Source organism: Pristiophorus japonicus, chromosome 9 (genome assembly GCF_044704955.1).
Source record: "Pristiophorus japonicus isolate sPriJap1 chromosome 9, sPriJap1.hap1, whole genome shotgun sequence".
NCBI lineage: Eukaryota > Metazoa > Chordata > Chondrichthyes > Pristiophoridae > Pristiophorus > Pristiophorus japonicus.
The window spans coordinates 82,638,009-82,662,239 of NC_091985.1; positions in this window are offsets into that span (position 1 = coordinate 82,638,009).

A 24,231-nucleotide genomic window follows, 5' to 3' on the forward strand; every position below is an offset into this window, starting at 1 on the left:
ACCTCCTGGAATGTTTTTCTAGCTAAAGGTGCTCTATAAAGTCCTTGTTTATTTATGCCCCACTACATCTATGCCCTTTATTGATCATAAAATTATTTATGGTGATTAACTGTGCTGCTCCCACATTAGTGATCATCCAGTATCTCGCCTGTCTGATTATCCAGTATTGCCATAACACACTACTGCTCATCCAGACAATCCCTTAGTCTCTGTAAACTACCAGTTCTCCTCACACATTAATGAAAATTTGGTCACAATCATGCACTGAATGATTTCAGGGATGGGTTGTGTCAAAAAATAATAACCATTCTTGTTGAAAAATGAGGAATGATTACAAAAAGATTTATATGAAGGAGAACAAAGCTGTTTTTCCCATTATACAAGCTTCTATTTGCTTTTCCAGTACAACTTGATAAAGTGCTTCAGTGAAGGCAACTGGTGCTCTATATCCACTCTCGCCTTAGCTTTCCTTCCCCGTGGCAAGTCTGTGTTATGTTTTCACTGAGAGTTAGAGTTCCACTGACACTATGGGAGGTGGAACTATTCCATGCTTCACAGAAAGTGCTCCATATGCACTTGATTATTAAGAAAATTAAACTCATTCAAAACTGAGCATAGAAGCAAAGATCTGTAACAGATCTTTTGAATATTCCAAAGCAAAATCCGTCGAAGTATCAGCAGAACGATTGGAATATTTGGCAATCAATCTACCTCATGATCAACCAAAAGCTGATTCTTCCACAAAAACAGAAAAATAGATTGACACATCACCATCATAGTGCCCATGTCAACACATTTATTTGATAAGTCCTGCTTAAATCTTCTTGCAAAGGAGAAAGGTTTTGTGTGATATTCTGCCCCTTGTTTCCTTTCAATGATCGAATGTGTACTCAGCAATATATTACCAGCCAGTAGGTGGAGCCATAGTGTTATAGATATTTTAAAATTCTTCTTGCGATGCATTGAAGCTGCATAGACTGCTTATTATTGTTGACAAAGGTTAATAGTGCTGACTTAATTCTGCACAAAATGTTACATTAAGATACCGTTTAAAAATACATCTAGCTTACACTTTGTTTTTTCTTTCATTACAGCTAGGTAAAAGCTCATAAATCAAAAATTTAGTACAGACAGCTTTTATTTGACTGGGGGAATTTTAAATAAAGAGAGTTTGGGGAAGGAGTTAACTGAAACCTGGTCTAATGCCTTGTTTAAACTGAGGCACGATGCTGACATCCAGGTAAAGTATATAGGGCTAGAACCTCCGCTTTTGTTGTTATCGCCCAAAAATGGGCGATATTTCTGGTGTGGGCATTAAAAAAGTGTTTTCAGATCGCCGGTTTCTCGCCCATTCTCAAAGCACCTAGTCTCCACTTTTGAAAATGGGCATAACGGCGAGCAATATAAAATGGGCGGTAGCATTACATTTTTTTGACCTTCTGCCTTGAAGTGTGGCCGTCTTTAGCAACGGCATGGCAACGCTCGATTCTCGCAATTCAGGAGGTCAAGGGTTATCAAGACATGCGCAGAAGAGGAGGCAGAGAGAACGGGAGTTCAGAGGGACTGAAGGCGCGTCTAGGTGTGGTGTGGCTGCTTTGGGAGGAAGGAGGGAGACTTTAGAGCTTCACAGCAAGTAGGCAAACAAAAACTAGCTGTTACCAGCCACATATTTGCCCAAATTTGGCCTATAATGGAGAGAGAGGAGGAGGCATCACAGCACGCTGTGGAGACTGACACTGGAGAGAGCAGTGAGGTTGGAGAGGAGCACATATGAGGGCTCAAAAGAGCCAGGAAGTTCTCAGATGAGGCAAATGCCTTCCTCCTGCAGGAGGTCGTGTCACGCTGGACCGGGGTCAAACAGGGCTGCGTCATCACTCCAACCCTCTTCTCAATCTTCCTCGCCGCCATGCTCCACCTCTCAATTAACAAGCTCCCCGCTGGAGTATAACTAAACTACAGAACCAGTGGGAAGCTGTTTAACCCACGCCACCTCCAGGCCAGGTCCAAGATCATCTCACGGTGCGACCCTCGACAACGTGGACCATTTCCCATATCTTGGGAGCCTCTTATCAACAAAGGCAGACATTGATGCGGAGATTCAACATCGCCTCCAGTGCGTCAGTGCAGCCTTCGGCCGTCTGAGGAAAAGAGTGTTTGAAGACCAGGCCCTCAAATCTACCATCAAGCTCATGGTCTACAGGGCTGTGGTAATACCCGCCCTCCTGTATGGATCTGAGGCATAGACGATGTATAGAAGGCACCTCAAGGCACTGGAGATATAACACCAACGATGTCTCCGCAAGATCCTGCAAATCCTCTGGGAGGACAGGCGCACCAACGTTAGTGTCCTCGATCAGGCTAACATCCCCAGTATTGAAGCACTGACCACACTCGATCAGCTTCGCTGGCAGGCAACATAGTTTGCATGCCAGATACGATAATCCCTAAGCAAATGCTTTATGCGGAGCTCCTTCGTGGTAAACGAGCCAAAGGAGGACAGCAGAAACATTATAAGGACACCCTCAAATCCTCCCTGTTAAAGTGCGGCATCACCACTGACACCTGGGAGACCCTGGCCGAAGACCAGTGGAGAAAGTGCATCTGGGAGGGCGTTGAGCTCTTCGAGTCTCAACGTAAAGAGCATGAAGCGGCCAGGCAAACCAGCCCCACCGACCGCTTCCCTCGACGAATGTCTGTCCCACCTGTAAAAGGATCAGTGACTCTCGTATCGGACAGTTCAGCCATCAAAGAACTCACTTTGTGAGTGGAAGCAAGTCTTCCTCGATTCCGAGAGATTGCCTATGATGATGATGATTTGACACAGGGAGGACGTGGGAAGCCCTCCCCAAAGGCATACCAGAAGATATGGACCGAGATAGCAGAGGTGGTCTCGTCGGTGACCAACAAGGTGCATGAGGGCAACCAATGCCGCAAACGATGGAATGACCGTGTGGGATCTGCAAGAGTAAGTATTACATTTATTTACATGTATTTATGTATTTCTATAATTTGATTTGCAACAGTCATGAATGACTATCATCAAATGTCTTTTACCGGGAATGTTTTACTCAAAGCCTGCGGTCACGGTGCATGTCTTTAGAGAAAGAATGATCATTTTCAATAATAATCATGATTACATCTGTCGGTTATATGTTGTATCAGTATCTGTGACAGTGCCTACGAATGATGTCACGCAATAGAAACATAGAAACATAGAAAATAGGTGCAGGAGTAGGCCATTCGGCCCTTCTAGCCTGCACCACCATTCAATGAGTTCATGGCTGAACATGCAACTTCAGTACCCCATTCCTGCTTTCTCACCATACCCCTTGATTCCCCTAGTAGTAAGGACTTCATCTAACTCCTTTTTGAATATATTTAGTGAATTGGCCTCAACAACTTTCTGTGGTAGAGAATTCCACAGGTTCACCACTCTCTGGGTCAAGAAATTCCTCCTCATCTCGGTCCTAAATGGCTTCCCCCTTATCCTTAGACTGTGTCCGCTAGTTCTGGACTTCCCCAACATTGGGAACATTCTTCCTGCATCTAACCTGTCTAACCCCGTCAGAATTTTAAACGTTTCTATGAGGTCCCCGCTCATTCTTCTGAACTCCAGTGAATACAAGCCCAGTTGATCCAGTCTTTCTTGATAGGTCAGTCCCGCCATCCCGGGAATCAGTCTGGTGAACCTTCGCTGCACTCCCTCAATAGCAAGAATGTCCTTCCTCAGGTTAGGAGACCAAAACTGCACACAATACTCCAGGTGTGGCCTCACCAAGGCCCTGTACAATTGTAGCAACACCTCCCTGCCCCTGTACTCAAATCCCCTCGCTATGAAGGCCAACATGCCATTTGCTTTCTTAACCGCCTGCTGTACCTGCATGCCAACCTTCAATGACTGATGTACCATGACACCCAGGTCTCTTTGCACCTCCCTTTTCCTAATCTGTCACCATTCAGATAATAGTCTGTCTCTCTGTTTTTACCACCAAAGTGGATAACCTCACATTTATCCACATTATACTTCATCTGCCATGCATTTGCCCACTCACCTAACCTATCCAAGTCGCTCTGCAGCCTCATAGCATCCTCCTCGCAGCTCACACTGCCACCCAACTTAGTGTCATCCGCAAATTTGGAGATATTACATTTAATCCCCTCGTCTAAATCATTAATGTACAGTATAAACAGCTGGGGCCCCAGCACAGAACCTTGCGGTACCCCACTAGTCACTGCCTGCCATTCTGAAAAGTACCCATTTACTCCTACTCTTTGCTTCCTGTCTGACAACCAGTTCTCAATCCATGTCAGCACACTACCCCCAATCCCATGTGCTTTAACTTTGCACATTAATCTCTTGTGTGGGACCTTGTCGAAAGCCTTCTGAAAGTCCAAATATACCACATCAACTGGTTCTCCCTTGTCCACTCTACTGGAAACATCCTCAAAAAATTCCAGAAGGTTTGTCAAGCATGATTTCCCTTTCACAAATCCATGCTGACTTGGACCTATCATATTACCTCTTTCCAAATGCACTGCTATGACATCCTTAATAATTGATTCCATCATTTTACCCACTACCGATGTCAGGCTGACCGGTCTATAATTCCCTGTTTTCTCTCTCCCTCCTTTTTTCAAAAGTGGGGTTGTATTGGCTACCCTCCACTCCATAGGAACTGATCCAGAGTCAATGGAATGTTGGAAAATGACTGTCAATGCATCCACTATTTCCAAGGCCACCTCCTTAAGTACTCTGGGATGCAGTCCATCAGGCCCTGGGGATTTATCGGCCTTCAATCCCATCAATTTCCCCAACACAATTTCCCGACTAATAAGGATTTCCCTCAGTTCCTCCTCCTTACTAGACCCTCCGACCCCTTTTATATCCGAAAGGTTGTTTGTGTCCTCCTCAGTGAATACCGAACCAAAGTACTTGTTCAATTGGTCCGCCATTTCTTTGTTCCCCGTTATGACTTCCCCTGATTCTGACTGCAGGGGACCTACATTTGTCTTTACTAACCTTTTTCTCTTTACATATCTAAAAAAACTTTTGCAATCCGTCTTAATGTTCCCTGCAAGCTTCTTCTCGTACTCCATTTTCCCTGCCCTAATCAAACCCTTTGTCCTCCTCTGCTGAGTTCTAAATTTCTCCCAGTCCCCGGGTTCGCTGCTATTTCTGGCCAATTTGTATGCCACTTCCTTGGCTTTAATGCTATCCCTGATTTCCCTAGATAGCCACGGTTGAGCCACCTTCCCTTTTTTATTTTTATGCCAGACAGGAATGTACAATTGTTGTAGTTCATCCATGCGGTCTCTAAATGTCTGCCATTGCCCATCCACAGTCAACCCCTTCAGTATCATTCGCCAATCTATCCTAGCCAATTCACGCCTCATACCTTCAAAGTTACCCTTCTTTAAGTTCTGTACCATGGTCTCTGAATTAACTGTTTCATTCTCCATCCTAATGTAGAATTCCACCATATTATGGTCACTCTTCCCCAAGGGGCCTCGCACAACGAGATTGCTAATTAATCCTCTCTCATTACACAACACCCAGTCTAAGATGGCCTCCCCCCTAGTTGGTTCCTCGACATATTGATCTAAAAAACCATCCCTTATGCACTCCAGGAAATTCTCCTCCACCGTATTGCTTCCAGTTTGATTAACCCAATCTATGTGCATATTAAAGTCACCCATTATAACTGCTGCACCTTTATAGCACGCACCCCTAATTTCATGTTTGATGCCCTCCCCAACATCACTACTACTGTTTGGAGGTCTGTACACAACTCTCACTAACATTTTTTGCCCTTTGGTATTCTGCAGCTCTACCCATATAGATTCCACATCATCCAAGCTAATGTCCTTCTGAACTATTGCCTTAATTTGCTCCTTAACCAGCAATGCTACCCCACCTCCTTTTCCTTTTATTCTATCTTTCCTGAATGTTGAATACCCCTGGATGTTGAGTTCCCAGCCCTGATCATCCTGGAGCCATGTCTCCGTAATCCCAATCACATCATATTTGTTAACATCTATTTGCACAGTTAATTCATCCACCTTATTGCGGATACTCCTTGCATTAAGACACAAAGCCTTCAGGCTTGTTTTTTTAACACCCTTTGTCCTTTTAGAATTTTGCTGTACAGTGGCCCTTTTTGTTCTTTGCCTTGGGTTTCTCTGCCCTCCACTTTTCCTCATCTCCTTTCTGTCTTTTGCTTTTGCCTCCTTTTTGTTTCCCTCTGTCTCCCTGCATTGGTTCCCATCCCCCTGCCATATTAGTTTAAATCCTCCCCAACAGCACTAGCAAACACTCCCCCTAGGACATTGGTTCCGGTCCTGCCCAGGTGCAGACCGTCTGGTTTGTACTGGTCCCACCTCCCCCAGAACCGGTTCCAATGCCCCAGGAATTTTAATCCCTCCCTGCTGCACCACTGCTCAAGCCACGTATTCATCTGCGCTATCCTGCGATTCCTACTCTGGCTATCACGTGGCACTGGTAGCAATCCCGAGATTACTACTTTTGAGGTCCTACTTTTTAATTTAGCTCCTAGCTCCTTAAATTCATTTCGTAGGACCTCATCCCTTTTTTTACCTATGTCGTTGGTACCAATGTGCACCACGACAACTGGCTGTTCTCCCTCACTTTTTAGAATGTCCTGCACCCGCTCCGAGACATCCTTGACCCTTGCACCAGGGAGGCAACATACCATCCTGGAGTCTCGGTTGCGGCCGCAGAAACGCCTATCTATTCCCCTCACCACTGAATCCCCAATCACTATTGCTCTCCCACTCTTTTTCCTGCCCTCCTGTGCAACAGAGCCAGCCACGGTGCCATGAACTTGGCTGCTGCTGCCCTCCCCTGATGAGTCATCCCCCTCAATAGCACCCAAAGCAGTGTATCTGTTTTGCAGGGGGATGACCACAGGGGACTCCTGCACTACCTTCCTTGCACTGCTCTTCCTGTTGGTCTTCCATTCCCTATCTGGCTGTGGACCCTTTCCCTGCGGTACGACCAACTCGCTACACGTGATACTCACGTCATTCTCAGCATCGTGGATGCTCCAGAGTGAATCCACCCTCAGCTCCAACTCCGCAACGCGGACCGTCAGGAGCTTGAGGTGGATACACTTCCTGCAGATATAATCGTCAGGGACACTGGTGTCGTCCCTGAGTTCCCACATGGTACAGGAGGAGCATAACACCCGACCGAGCTCTCCTGCCATGACTTAACCCTTAGATACACTTAAATTGGCAACAACAATGTTAAAAGTTACTCACTGATATAGAAGAGAAAAAAGAAAAACTACTCACCAATCACTTACCCTCTTGGCTGTGACGTCACCTTTTGATTTCTTTCTACTTCTTTTTTGCCTTCTCCCTGTAGCTGCACAAGTCACGCCTTTTATAGGCCTCACCACGCACCTCCTCGACGCTGCTCCCGACTGCCGCCGACGCTGGGCCCCGGACTCCCTGCTGTGCCTTTTATAGGCCTCACCAACAGACCTCCTCGACGCTGCTCCCGACTGCCGCCGACACTGGGCCGCGGACTCCCTGCTGTGCCTTTTATAGGCCTCTCCACGCACCTCCTCGACGCTGCTCCCGACTGCCGCCGACGCTGGGCCCCGGACTCCCTGCTGTGCCTTTTATAGGCCTCTCATGTCATGTCGTCCTGTCACCTTTTACAGAAGAAGCTATCAACAATGAAGTCTGTGCAGAAGCAAACGGGTAGGGGGCCACCAGTCCCCAGCTACATCACTGACATGGAGGAGCATGTGCTCGCACTCATGGGGAAGCACCCCTGGATAGCCACGGATGCATCTGCAGACCCTGAAGTGATGACACATGAGGAAAGCTTCCACCATTGCGTGATCTAAAGTCAATAGATGCCACACCCACTCATATGCGAACAATCATATATGATAGATGATTTCTAAAATTGTCCTAGAAATAATGATGGTCTAATGAAAATCATTGGAATGCAAATGTGTTGATGGTCATGAAATGTGATGCCTGTGATGATTTTAAGAGCGGTGGTGCTTTTGTTGTGCATATGCTGTGTGAAGCGCTGGACTTACCTTGTGACCCTAGCACTCCCTTCTCCTCTAATAACCTCATTTCTGTTTTTCAGCTCAGCCAGTAGCACGTCCCAAGGCAAGACCACAGAGGCCAGAAGGTGGGGGCGTGGGGCAGGAGTCGGCGGACAATCCTATATCTGGTGCTGAGGAGCTCCGATTCTCACCCGTCAATCCGCTGGGTCTGTTCTCGACGGATGAGAGCGCGGACTTCGAGGAACCTGCATCGCCACGCTCCAGAAGCCATTCCACCCCAAGACCATCTAGTGGTCATCTGGTCCATTCCCGCCTCCACTCTGGAGGTACCGTCCTTAAGCACCTTGCCACAAGACACTCCATTTGTCTCCAAGACGGCGCCAACCTCGTGAAGGTCCCATGGACGTGGCAGGTCTGTTCCACGAGTGCCACGTGACAGCGGAGAGATGGTACAGTTGTCCAGGAGGATTGTAGACATTGGTGACCAGCTCATCGAAGCATTGGGGGGGCATATCCCGACAACTGGCCACCATGACTGAGTACATTCGGCGGATGGCGGAGGCCCTGGATGCGATAACCAGGAACACTGCTGCCACAGGCCTCCCAGTGATCCCCGAGCGCAGCACTCCACCCCTAGGTTCCGCACCATCACTGGGAACGACAGATGACAGCAAGGACCAAGATCCTGCTTCTGCATCAGAGAATGTTGCCCCCTCGGCACTTCCCGCTCCCTTACCCGTGCAACCAATGCCTCTGCCTTCATCCCCCACAATGAGGCACCGCCTGAGGAGCTCCTCAACCAGGCGTCGTGGAGCGAGGAGGGGAAGGGGGAGAGGTGGGGAAAAGAAGGGGAGGGGGAAAGAAAAGTGAGTTGTATGTCTGCAGGTGATGGCTGTGTTATATCTCCATCTGGGTGTATGCAATTTGTTGCAATGTATGGGGGCTGGGGACCACGCTCCTGCTTTACCTTTGTATTCTGTGTTGCTGGACATATTGAACATGTGATTTATGTCAATGGTGGAAAAAGTGGGGTGTGAGCGGGGGTTGGGTGTTATTGCCTGTGATACTTATGATTTCAGACCAATGTTCGTATAAAATTTTTGTTACTTGTTGCGCATTGTCTCAGATAGCTGCACCGTTACACACTGGTGATTCCTTAACATGAAAGGGTTAAATACAACTTAATATCAATCAACGTAAACTTTAATTGGCACCAAGGTGATGAGCACCATTGGTGTCTGAGCTGCACACACACAGCAGTGTGTCAGTGTTGTCACTCTCTTCAACTCTCTTTCAGGCAAATCGTTCAGATATCAGCTCCTCACATAAGAGTGGGATTTTTAAAACGCCAGCCACACCGCTGCTGTTCGTTCAGAACAGTTCCACTTTTTATGGGCGGTTTTTTGGGCGCGCGATATTGTGGGCGATATGTGTGTGAGGTGGTGAAATTGACACTGGACGATCTCATGGCCGCTAGTTTCGGTAAATATGCTCTTTACGACAAAAAAAGTGGGCGGGCGGTATTATTAAATCACGGCGTTAAATCCATGCGGAAATTAACGCTGGGCGATATTATGGGCGTTGATTTCGCCCATTCTGATGATTCTGCCCAAAAAAAGTGGGCGGGCAGTAATATTTTTTCCCGGCGTTAAGCTCATGGGGAAAGTAACGCTCAGCGATAAATTTCCTAAAAATGGGCGTCAGCTTCCATTTTGTGGCTAAATGGGCGATATCTGGGCGTTATACATCATTTCAGCGGTAAAATGGGCATTAAGTGGGCGTTAAGCAAGCCAAAAAGTGGAGTTATAGCCCTTTGACCCAAAAGTGAAGATCTAGTTAGGTTCTGAGGAGATGCCATTCGCAAATGAAGCAGTCCATGCCCCCATGCAGCAAGATCTGGATGACATTCAGGCTTGGGCTGATAAGTGGCAAGTAACATTCGCACCACACAAATGCCAGGCAATGACCATCTCCAACAAGCGAGAGTCTAACCACTGCCCCTTCACATTCAATGGCATTACTATCACCGAATCCTCCACCATCAACATCCTGGGGGTCACCATTGATCAGAAACTTAACTGGACTAGCCACATAAATAGTATGGCAACAAGAGCAGATCAGAGGTTGGGTATTCTGTCTCCAGTGTTTCACCTCCTGACTCCCCAAAGCCTTTTCACCATCTACAGGGCACAAATCAGGAGTGTGATGAAATACTCTCCACTTGCCTGGATGAGTGCAGCTCTAACAACACTCATGGAGCTGACGCCATCCAGAACAACACAGTCTGCTTGATTGGCACCCCATCCACAACCTTAAACATTACCACCAGCATGTACCACCTACAAGACGCACTGCAGCAACTCGCCAAGGCTTCTTCATTGGCACCTCCCAAATCTGCGACCTCTACCACCTAGAAGGACAAAGGCAGCAGGTGCATGGGAACACCATCACCTGCAAGTTCCCCTCCAAGTCACACACCATCTGCCTTGGAAGTATATCGCCATTCCTTCATCGTCGCTGGATCATAATCCTGGAACTCCCTCCCTAACAGCATTGTGGAAGTACTTTCGCAGTTCAAGAAGACAGCTCACCACCATCTTCTCAGAGGCAATTAGGGATGGGCAATAAATACTGGCCTTGCCAGCAATTCCCACATCCCAGGAACGAATAAAAAAAAAGCACTGTTGTTAATACAGTTAGTTTTCAGTGAAAGAACTTCATTGATAAAGTATAGAGTTGTTCTTCTAATGTGTGGACTCCTCATGCTAGATGCTGCATGTATGTACATGTAATCATTTTTAAATAATGATTTTTATTTTGTTTTAAAAGAAAACCAATCCAAAATGGACAACAGACTGAAGATGAACAAAATGGCTACATGTCTGCCTCTAGTTTACTCTGATGCAGGTGCAAATTAGAACCATCATGAAATCTGCCCCATCTAAATAGGTTGGGATATTAATCCATCAACATGCAATTTGTATGCAACTCCCAGCAAAAGATAATGCATGTCAATACACACTTCCAGGTAGGATATGTGCAATACTTTTATTTTAAGACAGTCAAACATGATACAATTCCTTGATGGGGAAGTAAAGATGGATGGTGGGCTGTTCCGTGATATGAGATAGGTGTGGTTTAATCTGATTGTATCTGTATTATCCACCATTAGGATAGTTTTAAAGCTGCTCCTGATTTAGTCAAGCAGCATTGTGAAATTGGGATCATATTCCACACTGATTTGACATTTGATTCAAACTACATTTGACAAGATAAATGGTCTTGTAACAACAGCAACAAATTGCATTTATATAGCACCTTGGTATGTTTGAACGTGTCCCACGGCACTTCACCGAGCCATAATCAGACAAAAATGGATGCCAAGACAAAGAAGAAACTATTAGCAGGGGTGAACAGAAACTTTGTCAAAGAGGTGGGTTCTAAGGAGGGTTTTAAAGGAAGAGAGGAAGGCGGAGGAAATTAGGGTGGAAATTCCACAGCATAGGGTGTAGATGGCTAAGGACACAGCTGCCAATTTGTGGGGTAAAGGGAGGGGGATGCAGAAAATCCCCAAATCAAAGGCATGGAGAGTTTGGAGGGTGTTGTAAGGCTGTAGGAGGTTACAGAGATAGGGAGGGGTAATGCCATGGAGAGATTTAAGCATGAGGATGAGAATTTTAAATTTGAAGCATTGGGAGACTCGTAACCAATGTAGGTCAGCAAGGAGAGAGGTGATGGGTGAATGGGACTTGGTGCAAGATAGAATATGGGAAGTAGAGTTTGGATGAGCTGAAGCTTGCAGAGGGTGGAGAAGGTAAGTCCAGGAAGGAGAGCATTGGAATAGTCAAATCTGGAGATAAAAAAGACATGTATGAGAGTTTCAGTGGCAGATGAGACAAGCAATGTTGTGGAGTTGGAAGTAGGCTGCCTTTCTAATGGAGAGTATATGGGGTTGGAAATTCAGCTCAGAGTTGATTAGATGCTGAACAGTCTGGCTCAGCCTGAGACAATGACAATGGCCGTGGAGGGGGATGGAATCAGTGGCGAGAGTATGGCGTTTGTGGTGGCGGCTGAAGAAAATATCGTCAGACTTCCCAATGTGTAACTGGAGGAAATTATCACTCATCCACGATGGACATGGATTTGGAAGGCAACAACATGTTCAAGAACTTTGGAGAAGAAAGGAAATAGTATGCAAGAACAGAGGAATAGATGATGGCTTTTTGAGGGGTCAGGGGAAGAGGGGGGAAGCAGCAGAGGCAGTTGAAAAGATGGCTTCAATCTTAGTGATAAAGAAGTCTTTGAGCTTCTTACACTTGTCGTTGAAGGTGGAGTCAGCAAGGGAGAGGATTTAAGGAAGATAGTTGATTGTAGAGAAAGGAAGTCTGGCTATCTTTGCCCTCCACAATGGTCTTGAAGTAGAGTGTGGTTTTGGAAGTTTTACTAATTGTATCTCAAACTGATGAAAGCTTAAGTTCAGTTTATATCAAGTTATAAAACGGTAATTGTAAAGAAAAAGTGTTTGGAAGACATATTTTAGTTTTTTATTGACACTTGCATTAAATCAACATTTTACTAACAATCAAACAATCTATTAGTCAAGTTGTTGTTAGTCTAGTTCAGATGTTATATCACCACATCCCATAAATGTAACCCAGGAATGACTTGTCCTCTGTGGGAGGGTGGGCATGGGCAGGCCAGTTAGGTACTTTTGGCAGTAACAATACTCCCAATTGTTGAACAATATTTGGTTAAGAACAGAAAGCAAAATGATAAGTGTAGAAACAAATCCTCATGAAGTTCTAGCCCAGAGTTGCACTGCTGCTGCGTTCATTATTAAATGGAATATGTGGAGTAGCAGCAATGGCTGTAAGTGATACTTTTCTGGTTGTTGGTCAATGTACAGTAACATTACCTCACACAAAATCACTTAACAGAAGCTTTTTCCATCAATACTTTTTCCAATTATTAAATATAGCGTAACAAAGGATAATGATTATAAATTGTAATTAACTATCATGATGTTGTTTCAGTTATGAAATTAATTTCCAGAGCAGGAGATTAAATAAACGATGCATGCAATCAATGAAACAAGCTTAGTCAATAAATTTATTACCAAATCAAATAATCCTATTATCATGCAATTTTAATACAAAAAGGTCATGGTCCTTCCTTATTAAAAATGAATGCTGGTCACTTTGAAATTTCCCTCTTCCCCTATAGCCCAGTATGTACATTTGAACAATTTATGAAGAGCACCTATTGATTCTCTGGAAATCATTCTCGTGTTTTGCATCCAACAGTCAATTGAAAACATTCCTGGGCTATAAACAACAGCAACTTTTATTTGTATAGTGCCTTTAATGTAGTAAAACACTCCAAGGCGCTTCACAGCAGTATTATAAGACAAAACAAATACATTTGACATCGAGCCACATAAGAAGAAATTACAGCAGATGACCAAAAGAGGTAGGTTTTAAGGAGCATCTTAAAGGAGAAAAGAGAGGTAGAGAGGTGGAGAGGTTTAGGGAGGGAGTTCCAGAGCTTAGGTGTTAATGTGATGTTAATTGTTATGGAAAATTAGATGTGCATTAACAGGTACGATACTGGTAGAACACAATATTTCCCTGTTTAACTGCTACTATGAGTAGGGCTCTCACCCTAAAATTGGCTCACAAAAATTTGTGAAAATACCCAATTGAAGTACAATTATGAAAAATTCATCCAGAGTTACATTGGCAGCAGTGGGGGTAAAAATGAAAAGTGAGTATTGAACTCCAGGTAAGTGCTGGTGTTAGTCAACAGAAAGGAAATGCTTCCACATCATGTGTATCTCATGGTGCAGCAGAAGCAGAAGGAGTGGACAGCCTGGGAGTTCAGAAGAGCACCATTTCAGAGCAAGCTACCTAAGGCAGTGGGACTGGGCATCAAGGAGTAACAGTAATGATGAGGCTCATGATAAAAAAGGAAACTGCAATTGAGGTGGCAGTGAAAGTTATCACGTCGTCCATTAAGGACCTAATCGAAGTTCTGAATTGCCATGCAACCATCTATGTACACTTTGGCAGTGACTACCAGCAATAGTGGAGGCACCTAGAATTTTGCCATATAGGTGGCTCCCATGTTGTAAGTGCGGAACCATCCATACATCTGCCAACAATCTTGTGGCATCGCTCAATAAGAAGGACTTAAAAAAAAACCTTCATTCTCAGGCTATGGGCGTTGCTGGTAAGCTTGTAATTGATTTATTGCCCATTCTTTGTTGCTCTTGAAACCCTGGCGATGGGCCATTCCATCATGGAGCAAATGGTAAGCAGCTTTCACCAGAAAATATTGCAGTTTAATGTGGGTTCTCTGAGAAGACTGCTTACATTCTGTTTACATTCACGTGTGAAAGAGAACAAAGCATACATGATTTGCACTTGGCGATATGGGATCCGCGATGCAATTGTGGCTGATGACACATCTGCACATTCCCCATGTCGCAGCAGCAAACAGATACAATGAGGTCTATGAGCACATATTTGGAGAGCTACAACAATGAGTTTGTTGAACCAATTAGACCAGAAGGTGGTTGTGGCTTCACAATATGCACCAAAGGTCAGTAAAATAATAATAGTATGTTGCATACTGCATGTATTATCAGGAACCAAGGCCTGACATGGATTTAAATGAGGAGCAGAAGTAAGTCACATAACAGCAGGGGGCATGATGGTGCATGGTAACCATGGAGACACATTATTGAGGGTCTCATTGCCTGGATATTCCAGTGAGTTCTCCAATTGATGATCGTTACTTTATATTGGATCTATTTACAAACCTCTAATTGTTCTACTCTCTAGCTTTTGCTAAGAATTGAATAGGGAGGATCATCTACTTGGACCTGCTGATTTTGATTTCAGGCTGGGTGGAGCTAAAATTTCTGTTCGGAAAATATTTCAGCTGATCCCCAGCAGTTACCACCTATCTCCAGGATTTTCAATTGGAAGTGACGGTGGCCATTGAATAGGTCCACCCCAATATTAGACCCCGCCCAGAACTGTAATCATCGATTGCAAAGAATTGTAAATTTTCAGAGTAATCAATTACATTGTACAGAATTTACAAAATGTCATATGAGCCTCTTTTACAACAGCTCCAGAAGCAAATCCCTACAATTGCAACTAACCTTGATATTGGCCCAAGACTTGCCATCAAGATAATAGCGCGGCTATTGCTCTCACTGTTACTTATATGCAAATGCCACACCAACTTCAGACGAGGGCAGATATACAATTAAATGCGGAAATCAGAAAGTTGCTGTCGGTGATGTGTCGCTTCGCTGTTAGCTCCACGAGAACAGCATCTCGCTGTCCGGCTCCCCGTTCAATACATTCGGCAGCGTGATGTTCCTGTATGTGCACGACAGACACGAAGTAAACTGACCACAAAAAGTTAGGTCAAGTAATTTCAAATCTGAGTACCTGCTTAACATCGTGATAAATGTTAATTACTGCCAGACGATCTCTCTGGCATTGAAAATTAACTATTATAAGCGTAGAGTATCATTCCTTCAGGTTTTAATTGTTGTTGGAGATTTTTATAAATACATTTTTTTTCAAATTCTTTTACTTTTTCTTTCTATCTTTTTCTCTCTCTCTTAATCCAATCTTTCTTTTGCTCTCTTTATTTCTCTTTCTGTACCTGATTTGACATTGAATTCACCACTCTAAATTGCACTTCCTCCTGAATCCTTGCACTATTCTCAATGCTTCAATCTGATTGGTTAAGGACATACACAGTTGCTTTCCCTGTTCACTCAGATCTCAGATGCCCTGTAGCGGGCACCATGTCGTTTCCATCTCACACTTTCAGCAACTTGCAGCCCAAAATATAGACCCAGATTTTCCAGGGCCGATGACCGCATACACGGTTGTAAGAGACTGTCAGTGGCTCACAAGTTTCGGGTATATGCACGTGCTGCACATGCGCGAAAACCCGGAACGTACGATCTGATCCTCTGCATTTGCGAGAAACGGACATTTGCTGGCAGAGAGTGCCCAGCTCTTGCCCAGCTCTTGCCCATGAAACTCTTATGCCTGGCAGGCATAAGGCCTTTTTTTTTACCAACGTAAGGGTGAAAATAAATATTAAAGTAACATTTTAAAAATCATTTTAACATTCAAAAACCTGTAAAATAAGTTTGTTATTTTTGGCCCCTTGAAAAATGTTTACTTATATTTTTCAAAAAGTACAGTTTAAGAAAAAATGTTTAATTAAATTGTATTTTAATTAATTTTAAACATATAATGATTCTTTTTTTATTTCAGTGCTGTAAAATGTGTTTTTTGGATGAATCCTATTATGCTTATGGGGATTCCGTACATAAATAGAATCCACAGATACATGGGCCTCTCCGCAGGCCTACACCTAGAGGCCCAGGAACGTGAGTCTTCGAGGATCCAGGAACATCAGGTAGGTGCGTACTTTTATTGCAGCTCGGAGGCATCTGCCTGCAGAAAGCCTCCGATTGCAAATTTAGGCCCATTGTCGACAGCCAACGGCAAGTCTAATTCATGGTGGGCACCATTTGTTGACCAGTTACACCAAATTCTAGGCCATTGGGCTAGAATTTCCAGTGGTTCACCGCCCGGTTTCTCGGCGGTATTGGCCGTTTTGGATGAGAACGGGGTCAGTGAGAAATTGCCCAGCTAGGTTCCGCTGGCAGTTTTGAAGTACCGCTGGGGAGCAGACCACCGGCATGCAATGTCCACAGATCGCCATGGCACGATATTTGGCTCAGTGGTGACCTGCAGGTAAGTATTTAAAAAAAACGCCCATGAGAATCAGTGGAGCTGGGTGGCAGGTGAGTAGCTCTGCAAGAAAAAGGTTAGTTATTGATTTTTTTTACTAATTACTTTAAAATTCTCTTGCAGTGATTTAAGTGAAAATGGTCCTGAGAATGTTTTTATGATTTTTTATTTTAATATTTTTGAAAAAATATTTTTTGTGTTTTTCTCCTCCTAGGCCCAACCCACAGCCTCGGAGTAAATTTTTAGTAAATTTATTAATTATCGCCCATTTTCTTTAAGAACTGCCCAATCGGCCCAAGATTTCAGTTTTTCGACGAGAATCGGGATGCAACGCCCATTTTATTCGCGAGGCGGATTTTTTTCATTTTTGGGGGGAATTTTTCACCGGCGATAAAATGTTGGGAATCTTAGCGGTCTTTTGGGTGGCATTCGGGCGCTGGCGGGTTGTTAGGAAATTATAGCCCAATGTCTTTACTTGAATCGTGGGCTCATTGCTTTCAGCAGTAATCCCGACACTCACTTGTGCAGTTACGTGATGCTACAGAATTGCTGCTGACATGACTGGCAATTTGCTGCTCCTGTACTTCCTCATGTATGCCACTGCTGGAGGCAATCATCCAACAAGATCCATTGATTTCTTTGAGTACAATACTGAACATCTAGAGTTTTCTGAATTCCTCCCTCCTGGTTGTCTGTAAAGTTCTTCAGGAGGACATATACAGGTTAACAGAGCAGGCAGGTAGAAGATTCCTGACGAAAGGTCATCAACCTAAAAAGTGATGCTGCCTGACCTGCTGAGTATTTCCAGCATTTTCTGTGTTTATTTCAGATTTCCAGCATCCACAGTATTTTGCTTTTGTGTTGAGGTAGAAGATACTGTTTGATGCAAAACTATGTAAAGCAGTGCATGCTGGGATAAATGAATATCGAAAGGAAATGTGCCCTTTAAGATAGAGAGGAAGAACAGAGAGATTAAGGAAAAAACCCAGATCTTTGACAGTGCAAATTGTGGGTAGCAAAGAACATAACAAGGGCAAAATGATTCTTGGTTTTTTATATACACTGACTTGAAAATATACCGCCGTTCCTTCATCATCGCTGTGCCAAAATCCTAGAACTCCCTCCGTAACAGCACTGTGGGAGTACCTTCGCCACACAAACTGCTGCGGTTCAAGAAGGCGGCTAACAACCACCTTCTCAAGGGCAATTAGGGATGGGCAATAAATGCTGGCCGCATTACAGGAACAAATAAAAAAAATATATAGGAGCATTGAATATAAAGATAAGGAAGTGATGTTGAATTTGTACAAAACTTTGGTTACTTCACAGCTGGAGTAATGTGTGTAGATTTGAGGAAAGAAATTAAAGCCATCAAAAGGTTACTGAGAAAATGTATTAGAAGACAGGTTCAAAACTGAGGCTTTTAAAAAATGAAACAGTTAAGAATAAGGGGGATCTAATAGATATTTTTTTTAATTATGAAAGGATTTTAGAGGATAAGAAAGAAAAAAGAACTTGCTTTTATAAAGCACCTTTCCTGACCTCTGGACGTTCCAAAGTGCTTCATAGCCAATAAAGTCCTAGTTGTGCACACATAAAATAAGCCGACAACCATGACATGCGTGGATTCTTTAGCACAGTCAAGACCACCAACGGCTCAAGCACCCAAGGTCCTACACTACTGAGGGCCAAGAATGGAGAAGTACTCATCAAGGACAGAGAGGCAGTCAGTGCCCGCTGGAAGGAACACTTCAAAGATCTCCTTAACCGAGACTCTGTCTTCAATGCGAGTGTCCTCGACTCCATCCCGCAGCATGCTACCCGCCACCACCTCAGTACAATCCCAGCCTGGCCCCATGAGGTTGAAAAGGCCATCCGACAACTGAAGAACAACAAGGCCTCAGGAGCAGATGGAATCCCCACCGAAGCACTAAAGCATGGCGGAGAAGCACTATTGGCATGAATCCATGAACTCATTTCTCTTATTTGGAGGGAGGAGAGCATGCCAGGGGATCTCAGAGATGCTGTAATCATGACATTCTTCAAGAAAGGTGACAAGTCCAATTGCGGTAATTACAGAGGAGTTTCCCTGCTGTTTACCCCTGGAAAAGCCATTGCAAGAATCCTCCTCAATCGCCTTCTCCCAGTGACTGAAGAGCTCCTCCAAGAGTCACAATGTGGATTCTGCCCACTAAGGGGCACAATGGACATGATCTTCACCGCGCATCAAATTTAAAAAAAATGCAGGGAACAGCACCAATCTCTGTACATGGCCTTCTTTGGCCTCACAAAGGTCGTCGTCACTGTCAACCATGAGGGATTATGAAGTATCCTCCTCAAATTCAGCTGCACTCAAAAGTTCGTCACCATCCTCCGCCTGCTCCACGATGACATGCAAGTTGTGATCCTGGCCAACGGATCCACCACAGACCCATGATACGCATGGACCGGGGTCAAGCAAGGCTGCATCATCGCACCAATGCTCTTCTTGATCTTCCTTGCTGCAATGCTCCATCTCGCCCTCAATAAGCTCCACGCTGGAATGGTGCTAATCTACAGAACAAACAGGAAAATGTTCAACCTCCGTCACCTCCAGTCCAGATCCACGGTCATCCTGTCATTGAACTACAGATGACGCTTGCGTTTGTGCACGCTCAGATCAAACTCCAAACCATCATCAACACCTTCACCGAGGTGTGCGAGAGTATGGGCCTTATACTAAACATCTGTAAGACAAGGGTTTTCAACCAACCTGCTCCCGCCACACAGCATTGCCCCCCGGTTATCAAAATCCACGATGAGGCCCTGAACAACATGGACCATTTTCCATACTTCAGGAGCTTATTGTCAACAAGGGCAGACATTGATGACGAAGTCCAACATCACCTTCAGTATGTCAGTGCAGCCTTTGATCGTCTGAGGAAGAGAGTGTTTGAAGACCAGGACCTGAAACCCGGCACCAAGCTCATGGTCTACAGAGCAGTGGTGATACCTGCCCTCCTATATGCCTCAGAGACATGGACTATGTACAGCAGGCACCTCAAAGCACTGGAGAAGTACCACCAATGCTGCCTCTGCAAGATCCTGCAAATCCATTGGCAGGATAGGCGCACCAATGTCAGTGTTCTTTCTCAGGCCAACATCCAAAAAGCTCCGATAGACGGGCCACATCGTCCGCATGCCCGATACTAGACTCTCAAAACAAGCACTCTACTCAGAGCAACGACATGGCAAGCGAGTTCCAAGTGGGCAGAGGAAATGCTTCAAGGACATCCTCAAAGCCTCCTTGAAAAAGTAACTTCCCCACTGACACCTGGGAATCCCTGGCCCAAGACCGCTCAAAGTGGAGGAGAAGCATCTGGGAAGGCGCCGAACACCTCGAGTCTCTTCTCCGGGAGCACATGAAAGACAAATGCAAACAGCAGAAGGAGCGCACAACAACCCAAGCACCACACCCACCCATCTCTTCAACCACCGTCTGCCCCACCAGTGACAGAGACTGTACGTCCCGCATTGGACTCACCAGTCACCTGAGAACTCATATTAGTGTGGAAGCAAGTCACCCTCGACTCTGAGGGACTGCCTAAGAAGAAGATATAATATAAATGTCCAGATAATATATTTTAGTCATGTTTCTTGAGGGATAAATGTTGGCCAGGACACCAGGAAAACTCCTTAATCTTTAAATAGTGCCACGGGATCTTGTGCAACCACTTGAGTTTAATGTCTATCTGAAAGACAGCAATTCTGGCAGCCTAGTTATATGCACAATTCTCTAGACGCTTTGCTTTTCTTTCGACTAGAGCTTGAACACACAACCTTCTGACTCAGAGGCAAGAATGAGCCAAGGCTGGCGCCGTGTCCAGTGAAAGGTTCGTTAGAAATTTCAACGGAGGATCACCCGATTTGCTGCTGTAACTTTGGTGGAAGATCAGTGGCACCCCCGTTTATCCCCCTTCAGACGTCTGATCTCCCACCAAAGTTATGTCGGGTGATCAGGAGAATGCCCTCGGAAATTCCTGCCGATTACTTCCACTGATTGTCAAATTGATAACAAGGGGGCATAGATTGCGAGTTATCACTAGAATAATAAACAGAGAATTTAGTAATATTTTTATTACACAAAGGATCATTAGTACCAAATTTACTTGTCATTTTTGGCAACTTTATGGTTTAAAACAGGTGTATCGACATTTTTGATGGGAGATTGCTGGATTTACCGAAGAGCTTTCAATACATTAATTTTTTGCCTAAATTAAACTAAACATGCCTTTGACACTCTCAGGGTCTCTGAGATTGCTGGGAAATTTCCAGTAAGGGTTTCTGAATTCCAGGCATGGGATTCCCTATGGACATTTCCTTGTAAGCAATGTTGGTGCATGAAAGAAAGGAGAGTGAGGCAGCATATGAGGTCACAGTGCCCTACAAAATTTTACTCCTTCCCAAAAGAAGCTACAGGCCATGCAAATATTATTAAGACCTTAATGAGGAGCTCCATGTTATAAGAAAGCGCTTCACCAAAGAAGCAATAAGAAAGCTGTACCATCGACTACACAAAGACCAGCAGCCAAGATCATCGACCCAAAGAATTCTTCCTGTGGCTGTAAAAATGTGTGGCCTGCACTCAACGTTTATGCCACCTGTGTATTTCAGGGAGCTGTGGGGGATCTGTGCAATATTGGTCAGGCTGCTGACCGGATGGGTAATTAGCAGGTAACTAATACATTTTTCATGAGAGCTTGCAGTGCCCTGCACAACTCTGCATTCAAAAGGGCCTGGGTGTGGAGATTTCTGGGGAGATGATTCTGGATGTTTTGGAGGCAGAATAGCATAGATTAGAGCATCTGAAGGACCATCACACCATTAAAATCAGTATCCCCAGATAACTCAGGAGGGCCAGTCAGCACATCAGACATCTCCAGGACCTGCAGGCCTCTTAGCGGTCTCACTTCTGACTCCCCTCTGCCCTGTGTTTAACTATGAGCTTCCTCATCAACATCACTGTGCAATTGTTCTGAAGTACCTGTATATGTGCTGCTGCTGCATAATGTGGTGACTACTTACCTCTACTGACAGGGGGTTTTGGGGCACAGAGTTGACCATGTGGCTTTTGCTCTTTGCAGAGAGTACATGAGATATTTGAGTGTATAAGAACATATCTATTTAGGTATTATATTGTCATCACATGAAATATTAAGTATTTGTACACAATAAGCCTCAAGTTAGTAATGTTGGGAGTAATTCATTTATTTAAAATTAGTTACTGCCGGCCTTAAGGTGGCACCAATCAAAAAATCTCAGCTTAAGTTTGTATGGACATATTGATATAACGAATGGTGCAAATTATTGAGCATATTATTACAGGTACAGCATTGAAAATCCGGAGTTCCGGAATCCGTACTGTTCCGGAATCCGGACACCGGCGGGTTATCTGGATCCGGAAAATGTTCCGGAATCCGGACCCCCGCCTCGGGGCGCCGCCGAGCTCTCCCCTGCCAACCTCTCCCTCCCCTCGAGCACCCGCCGACCTTTCACTCGCCTCAGGTCCTCGCGGCCTCTCCCCTGCTGACCTTTCACCCGCCTCGGGCCCCCGCTGACCTCGGGCTGCCACCGACCTCGCTCCTGTTCGGTCACCCGACCCCTCCCCTACCTACCTACCTTGGCCAAGGCGTTTCCGGACTCGGGACATCAGAAAGACGTTCCGAAATCTGGAAATACACAAACCTGGGTTCGGGTGCTTCAGGATTCGGGATGTCATAAAGAAGTTCCGAAGTCTGGAAATACACAGAATCGGGAGCGGCCTCGGTCCCGAGGCTTCTGGATTCTCGACACTGTACCTGTATCCAACCTCCTCAGGCCCGCACCTTTAAAAACCTCTTTCTCAGATAATTCTACAGTCGTCTGTTCTTGTTCATTGAAAGATTTCTCTTGATATAGTGCACCATCTGCTTCACTCCCTGACCCGTTATGTGTGAGTTTTGCCTTTAAGCATAAGAACAGTGTGACTTGGCTGCAGTAGATTTGTTTGCCACAATGGCATAACTGCTATTTTCACATGAATAACATTCTTGCTACATCCTCCTTAACAGTGCTCTGTGTGAATACAGGCAGTTATTTTGGCCACAGGGTGAAAAAAGGAGCTAAATAGGTGCTATGCTACTAAGAAACGCCTGTTGAAAGTGGGGATTTAGCACGCAATTTTTGGGCTCATTGTTGACTATTATGATTTCAACGTATCTGCAGGCGCTGAAATCACTGATAATCACTGTTTATCACTCAAGTGCTGAAAAGACGCAATTTTCCTTGAGCTGTATGTGTCGTCAGCACTCACCCACTTCCACTGAAGGTGTGGAGTGTGCTGGCTGATGCCTCAAGGACCTAGAGAAAGGGCAACCAGGTTCTCCGACACAACACTAGCGTTCCTGGTGGAAGAGGGATATCCTATACCCGCAGGGTGGAAGGAGACCACATAGCAAGCTAATGTGGCGGATGTGGGAGGAGATCGCCCCAGGGCATGGCTCCAGTGCCACAAGAAAAGTAATGACTTGACACGAGTGGTCAAGGTAAGAACCCGTCACACAAACACACTTCTCAATAACTGCACCACCACCACCAGCATTACAGCCTCAGCATACGTCATCCACCACCTAACTATACACTGACATTCACACACCCCACTATTGCATCCTTCATAGGCACTACTCATACCTCAGACACATCTCACAGTTCTTCAACCATGTGAGGAATCACATACACACACAAATACACCTGCCGGTACGCTCATTCACAATGACCACTCTTTCTCTTGCAGGTAAAATTAGCATGTAACAGATGTCAGCAGGACCTGACCAGGGAGGGGAAGCGCGACTTCATGACATCACTTCCTTTGAAGAGGCAGTGCTGGCTGTGATCGGGAGGGGAGTGGGAGACTCCATGGCCAGAGGCAGAGCAGGGGGCATCTCCTAGAGGTATGTGATCACTGCAACTTTCTTGCAGATGCACAACTATTCCTGATCCCTAATGGCCCAAAACTATCCTCACTCCCGAGTTCCATATGGTCTCCTCACATACATCCTTCTATAGTGGCCACAAGCGCTGCACCCTAACCCTTCCAGCTTTATTACTGTAGGTTCCCAGTGCAAGATGAGCAACAGCCACCTCACCCCTCCACCCCCCCCCCCCCGCCGCCCCCCCCCCAGAGGAAGAGGAGGAGGAGGACAACGAGGAAGAATGCACTGCATCAATGGCTACCTCTGTCACAGGCAGCAGCTCAGAGACCAGCACCATGCATAACTTAGAGGTTAGAAGAGGGATCCTCGCACTGGGCACTAGTGGGTGTCATCTTGCCAGAGGGCAAGGTCACATACTAGTTCTGCTATAGAGGAGTC